Source organism: Rhinoderma darwinii, chromosome 3 (assembly GCF_050947455.1).
Source record: "Rhinoderma darwinii isolate aRhiDar2 chromosome 3, aRhiDar2.hap1, whole genome shotgun sequence".
Lineage (NCBI taxonomy): Eukaryota > Metazoa > Chordata > Amphibia > Anura > Rhinodermatidae > Rhinoderma > Rhinoderma darwinii.
The window spans coordinates 259,081,240-259,087,689 of NC_134689.1; the positions used below are offsets into that span (position 1 = coordinate 259,081,240).

Consider the following 6,450-nt stretch of genomic DNA (forward strand, 5'->3'; position numbering starts at 1 on the left):
CACTTTACAAAGCGTTAGTGAGAACCTCATCTAGAGTATGCAGTTCAGTTCAGGGCTCCAGTTCATAGAAAGGATGCCCTGGAGTTGGAAAAAATACAAAGAAGAGCAACGAAGCTAATAAGGGGCATGTAGAATCTAAGTTATGAGGAAAGATTAAAAGAACTAAACCTATTTAGCCTTGACAAAAGACAACTAAGGGGGGACATGATTAACTTATATAAATATATTATTGGCACATACAAAAAATATGGTCAAATCCTGTTGCATGTAAAACCCCCTCAAAAAACAAGGGGGCACTCCCTCAGGCCTCATGCACACGACCGTATTTTTTCCCACCCGTAAATACTGGCGTAAATACGGGTCCGGTGTCACACGTATTCCACCCGTTTTGCACCAGTATTTACGAACCCGTGCTCGTAAATATGGGTCCGGTGTCACACGTATTCCACCCGTATTTACGAGCACGTTTTTGGCGGCAAAATAGCACTGCACTAATCGGCAGCCCCTTCTCTCTATCAGTGCAGGATAGAGAGAAGGGACAGCCTTTTCTGTAATAAAAGTTAAAGAAATTCATACTTACCCGGCCGTTGTCTTGGTGACGCGTCCCTCTCTTCACATCCAGCCCGACATCCCTGGATGACGCGGCAGTCCATGTGACCGCTGCAGCCTGTGATTGACCTGTGATTGGCTGCAGCGGTCACATGGCCTGAAACGTCATCCAGGACGTCGGGCCGGATGTCAAGAGAGACGCGTCACCAAGGCAACGGGCGGGAGACCGGACTGGAGGAAGCAGGAAGTTGTCGGTAAGTATGAACGTCTTTTATTTTTATTTTTTACAGGTTTATACTGATCGGTAGTCACTGTCCTGGGTGCTGAAAGAGTTACTGCCGATCAGTTAACTCTTTCAGCTCCCTGGACAGTGACTATTTACTGACGTCGCTTAGCAACGCTGCCGTAATGACGGGTGCACACTTGTATCCACCCGTCATTACGAGAGCTCCATAGACTTCTATGGACTGTCCGTGCCGTTATTATGGCCTGAAATAGGACATGTTCTATCTTTTTCAACGGCACGGGCACCTTCCCGTGAGAAAACGGGAAGGCACCCGTCGCCAATAGAAGTCTATGAGCCCGTTATTAGGGGTCGTAATTACGACCCGTAATAACGGGAGTTTTTACGGTCGTGTGCATGAGGCCTCAGTCTGGAGAAAAAAAGGTTCAACCTGCAGAGGCGACAAGCCTTCTTTACTGTGAATCTATGGAATAGTCACCACAGGAGATGGTCACAGCAGGGACAGTAGATGGCTTTAAAAAAGGCTTAGATCATTTCCTAGAACAAAAAAAATATTAGCTCCTATGTGTAGAAATTTTTTACTTCCCCTTTCTCCGCAGACTACGTTCTACAGTTAAAAAAAAAAGAAAAAGAAAAAGACAAACAAAGTGGCGCATATCGGCCTGTCACTTTTTAAACACTGTCCTGACACTAGCCTAGCTGAACTGAATATTTGATACCAGGTTATAACTTCTAAATGTCCTTAAAAGTTCACATCCAAACATGAAAATATTAAATATGAAAAATGCAAATGACAAAAGTTAGTCAGCACCTCCAAACAAAGTGAAATACATGGGCAGGTGCAGGTCTACTGTGACTGCAAAGCAAACATTTCCTTGTCTGCTCGTTGCTTCTTGTCAGAAGCAACACTTCTATGAGACCTGGTCGGGCTAATAAACATATTCAGGGTTTTCCAGTTTGATGTAAATAAACCTTAATCACTATATAATGAAAAGTTCTGCAAACTTCCAAAGTACCTTGTGTCTGAATTTGCCACTATTTTCACTGTCTCTTCACTATCTGGTAAAGACCTAGTCCTACTCTCAACTGAAAAGAGGATTCATTTGTATCCAGTCAGTACCCATCATTTTCTGATACAATGTATCAATCAATATACAATGTTTTCTAAATGTATCAATCTGGAGTCCAGGCTGTTTAGCTCACAGATGATTGCCTAGGCTGGCTATAAAATTGTAACCAAGGTGGAATTTATCAATCCTTCCATGCCAGAAAAGTTGTAAAAGGGCTCAAGCGCCACCCTCCACTCTTTTGTGGAAAGGCGGGTGTGGCTTTGCAAAAGCATCTGGGGTCATCACAGACCAATATATATATTATAATTTACGTGGGAAAACTGGCATAAATTATAGTGGAAATCGATGCCAGCTCCTAACTAGCGTAGGTTTCACTCTGGGGTGTAGCAATGTAGAGGCTTGTGTTGGGCCCCGTACCTTGCCCCCCTGATCGGGCTACCACCCCCCAACCAACCCATTAGACTTAATTTAAAAAAAAAATGAAAAAATAAAAGTTATAGCTCTTCTCACCGCTTCGGCCCTCCAACTCCCCTTAGCATGACGGGGCTTACAAAACGTACTGATGCTGGGCAGCATCAGGACGTTGAGCTCTGTGTCCCATATAAGACCCTGACAATGCTCGACGTCAGGATCTAGTATGGGCCACGTTGAAATGCAGAGGGGACCTGGAGGGGAGATGAGGAGCGGTGAAGTGAGTATGTTTAATTTTTATGTTGTGGCCAATGGGGGCATCTTTTTTATAAATTGTGGTAATTGCTTTTTCGTTTTTAAGAAGCGTTTCCGTTGTAAGCTGGTTTTTAATTTAATGGCGACAGACTGAAAAACATTGTCAAAACATACGAGTAAGTGAAAGCATGAGTTTTTTTAAAATGCATTTTTTTGGCAGCCTTTTAAAAAGTCATGAAAAACACAAAAAAATGCACGATGTGAACGTCACCCACAAAGTGTTGTCCTCTTTGGAAAATGCCCTTTTATTATATGTAATCTGCTTGGGAACCTGGCAGTGTCGCTATGATCACACATCAGGTATTTGTTGCAGAATTTCAGTTGTAGAATTTGCACTTAAATTCCACAACAAAATACAGTACAATGTTAGTATATGGGGTGTTAAGGAATCCGCAGCTTGCCCTATCTGTAACGGAAATAGTGGCAATTTTCATTTCAGATTTTCTTATTCGCAATGTAAGCAATGAACATCTGTTGCTAACCTCCACACCAAAATCAACAACAAATGACATTAATTTTTAATTGGGGATTTTGGTGCAGATTTTTAGGCTGGTCCCGCAGCTTAATTTCTCCTGCAGCGCCTCCAGAAGGAATATGAGCCATTACACTGTGCCCATTGAAATAATTGGGCAGTACATGTAATGCACTGATGTGGTTTGTTTCCAAAGGTAGAGACTCTTTGTAGACTCTCTTCACTGTGGATAAAATATGTGGATCCCAAGTAGGGGATCACCTCTATTAACGAAGACAACACCTTTAACCCCTTAGTTTCCAGCCTATTTTAGATCGTAAAGGGGTTAACCGGGGACCAAAAATTGCATTGCAATAATATATTTATGTGAAACGAAGTAACTTACTAATATACTTTAATTTAAAATTCTGTACTAAATGGTGCAGTTCAAACCTCATGAATTATTCAGTAAGTGCTGGAGCTTTTCTAATAGTGATGATGCTCCGACACGGCCCCACGTGACTGAGGCCTTGCTTCATGTGCTGTTCGTGAACATGACCGCAAGGAGCTATCACATTGCCTATTGCTTGAGTCCTGAGCAGAGCATCAGCTAGCGCTTTGCTCGGGACTCCGGACGTCCATATTTGGTCAATTTAGGGGTTTCCTATCGCTGGAGTTCCGGAGCAGAGCATCAGTTGATGCGCTGCCTGGGGACTTCAGCACTTCTGCCCACGTCACTGTCCATATATAGACAATGACGTTGGCAGCAGTACTAGAGTCCCCAAGCAGAGCATCAGCTGATGCTCTGCCTGGGGACTCCAGCACTTCTGCCTACGTCACTGTCACTGTCGATATATGGTCAGTACTGCTGCTGACGTCATTGTCAGGGGCGTAACTAGGAAAGACTGGGCCCCATAGCAAACTTTTGACTGGGGCCCCCCCCCCCTTTGTAGATAGTGCCTTTTTTGCAGCCACCCCTATAGATAACGCCATACAACCCCCTCTGTAGATAGCGCCATACAGTCCCCCCTGTAGATAACGCCATACAGCCCCCTCTGTAGATATCTACAAAGGGGGCTGTATGGCGCTATCTACAGAGGGGGCTGTATGGCGCTATATACAGAGGGGGCTGTATGGCGCTATCTACAAGGGGGCTGTATGGCGTTATCTACAGGGGGGCTGTATGGCGTTATCCACAGGGGGGCTGTATGTCGTAATCTACAGAGGGGGCTGTATGGTGCTATCTACAGGGGGGCTGTATGGTGCTATCTACAGGGGGGCTGTATGGCGTTATCTACAGAGGGGGCTGTATGGCGCTATCTACAGGGGGGCTGTATGGCGTTATCTACAGAGGGGGCTGTATGGCGTTCTCTACAGAGGGGTCTGTATGGCGTTCCCTACAGGGGGGTGTCTGTAGGGAACGCCATACAGCCCCCCTTTAGGGAACGCCATACAGCCCCCCCTGTAGGGAACGCCATACAGCCCCCCTGTAGGGAACGCCTTACAGCCCCCCTGTAGGGAATGCCATACAGCCCCCCCCTGTATGGAATGCCATACAGCCCCCCCTGTAAGGAATGCCATACAGCCCCCCCTGTACGGAACGCCATACAGCTCCCCCCCTGTAGGGAACGCCATACAGCGTCCCCAACCCCCCAAAAAAATGTGGCCTACAGTGTGAAAAGACAAAAGACATGTATTCCCTATGCACAGGATAGGGGATACATGTGTGATCGCTGGCAGCGATAGGGAGAACGGGGGACCGAAAGTCCCCCAAGTTCTCCATGACTAACCTCTGACTTCCGACGTCTGCGCAGCTCAATAAAAATGAAAGGAGCAACGGTCACGCATGCGCACAAGCGCGACCGGCGCTCCATTAATTTCTACGGAGCTGCCGACACAGGCCCCGGAAGTCCGAGGTTTGTGATGGAGAACTTCAGGGGACTTTCAGTCCCCCGTTCTCCCTATCGCTGCCAGCGATCACACATGTATCCCCTATCCTGTGGATAGGGGATACATGTCTTTTGTTTAATGGCAGAGTGGGGAGATACCTCCCTGCTCTGCCGTAGTGTTCAGTGGCGTCGCGCTGTAGCAGCCACAGCGGGTGCTAGCGGAGCCTCCGGCCATGGTGGGGGCCCGTGCCGGCGGGCGACACGGGCCCCCTCATGCCGCGGGCCCCGTAGCAGCCGCTACGGCTGCTATAGCGGTAGCTACGCCACTGTGGACAGTGACCGTGACGTGGTCAGAAGTGATGGAGTCCCCAGGCAGAGCATCAGCTGATGCTCTGCTCGGGAACTCCAGCAATAGAAAACCCCTGAATTGACCAAGTATGTACATCGGGAGCAGGGCTGGAGTCCCGAGCAAAGTGCTAGCTGATGCTCTGCTGGGGACTCAAGCAATAAGCAATGTGACAGCCCCTTGCGATCATCTCCACGAACAGCACATGGAGCAAGCCCTCAGTCACGTGGGGCCATGTTGGAGCATCATCATTATTAGAAAAGCTCCAGCACTTCTGGGAACAATTCACGAGGTTTGAACTGCACCATTTAGTACAGAATTACTTAGTTTCACATAAATATATTAATACAATGCAATTTTTGGTCCCTGGATAACCCCCTTAATGACCAAGCAATTTTTTTTAGCTTTTCCATCGTCTCATTTAAAGAGCAATAACTTTTTTATTTTTCCGTCGACATAGCTGTATCAGGATTTTTTTTTTTGCAGGATTAGTTGTATTTTTAATGGCACCATTTTGGGGTACATATAATTTTGGGATTAACTTTTATTAACTTTTTTTTGGGGGGGGGGGGGGATAGAAAAAAACCAGAAATTCCACCATTGTTCTATGTGTTTTAAATTTACGCCGTTTATTTACTGTGCGGCGCAAAGAACATGTTACCTTTATTCTGTCGTCGCTTTCCAAAAGCCATAATATTTTTCTGTCAATGTAGTGATATGTGGGCATGTATTTTGCGGAACGAGACGTAGATTTCATTGGTACTTTATGGGGGTACATGGGACTTATTGATTAACTTTTATTATTACTTTTTTGGGGGCAATGGAAAAAAATAGGAATTGCGCAATAGTTTTTTTTGCATTTTTTTTTTACGGTGTTCACCTTGCGGTTTATATTACACATTAACTTTATTTTATTATTACACATTAACTTTATTTTATTATTACTTTATTGTTTGAGTCATTACAGTTGCGGCGATACCGTATGTGTACTTTTATTTATTTTTTACACTTTTACTAAATAAAACCACTTTTTAATGGAAAAAATAGTTTTTTTTTTTTTTTTTAACTGTAATCTTTATTAATATTTTTTTCTAACATTAAAGGGGTATTCCAGTTACAAGAAGTTATGCTCATGCGCACTGCCGCGCCATTCATTCTCTATGGGAGCACGGGAG

General features: G+C 45.2%; 1 protein-coding gene across 1 annotated transcript in view; it reads right to left on the reverse strand.

Annotated features, from left to right (window-relative positions):
* The window catches only part of OAZ2 (ornithine decarboxylase antizyme 2), a 54,569-nt gene that overhangs the window by 47,268 nt on the left and 851 nt on the right, over window positions 1-6,450 (reverse strand).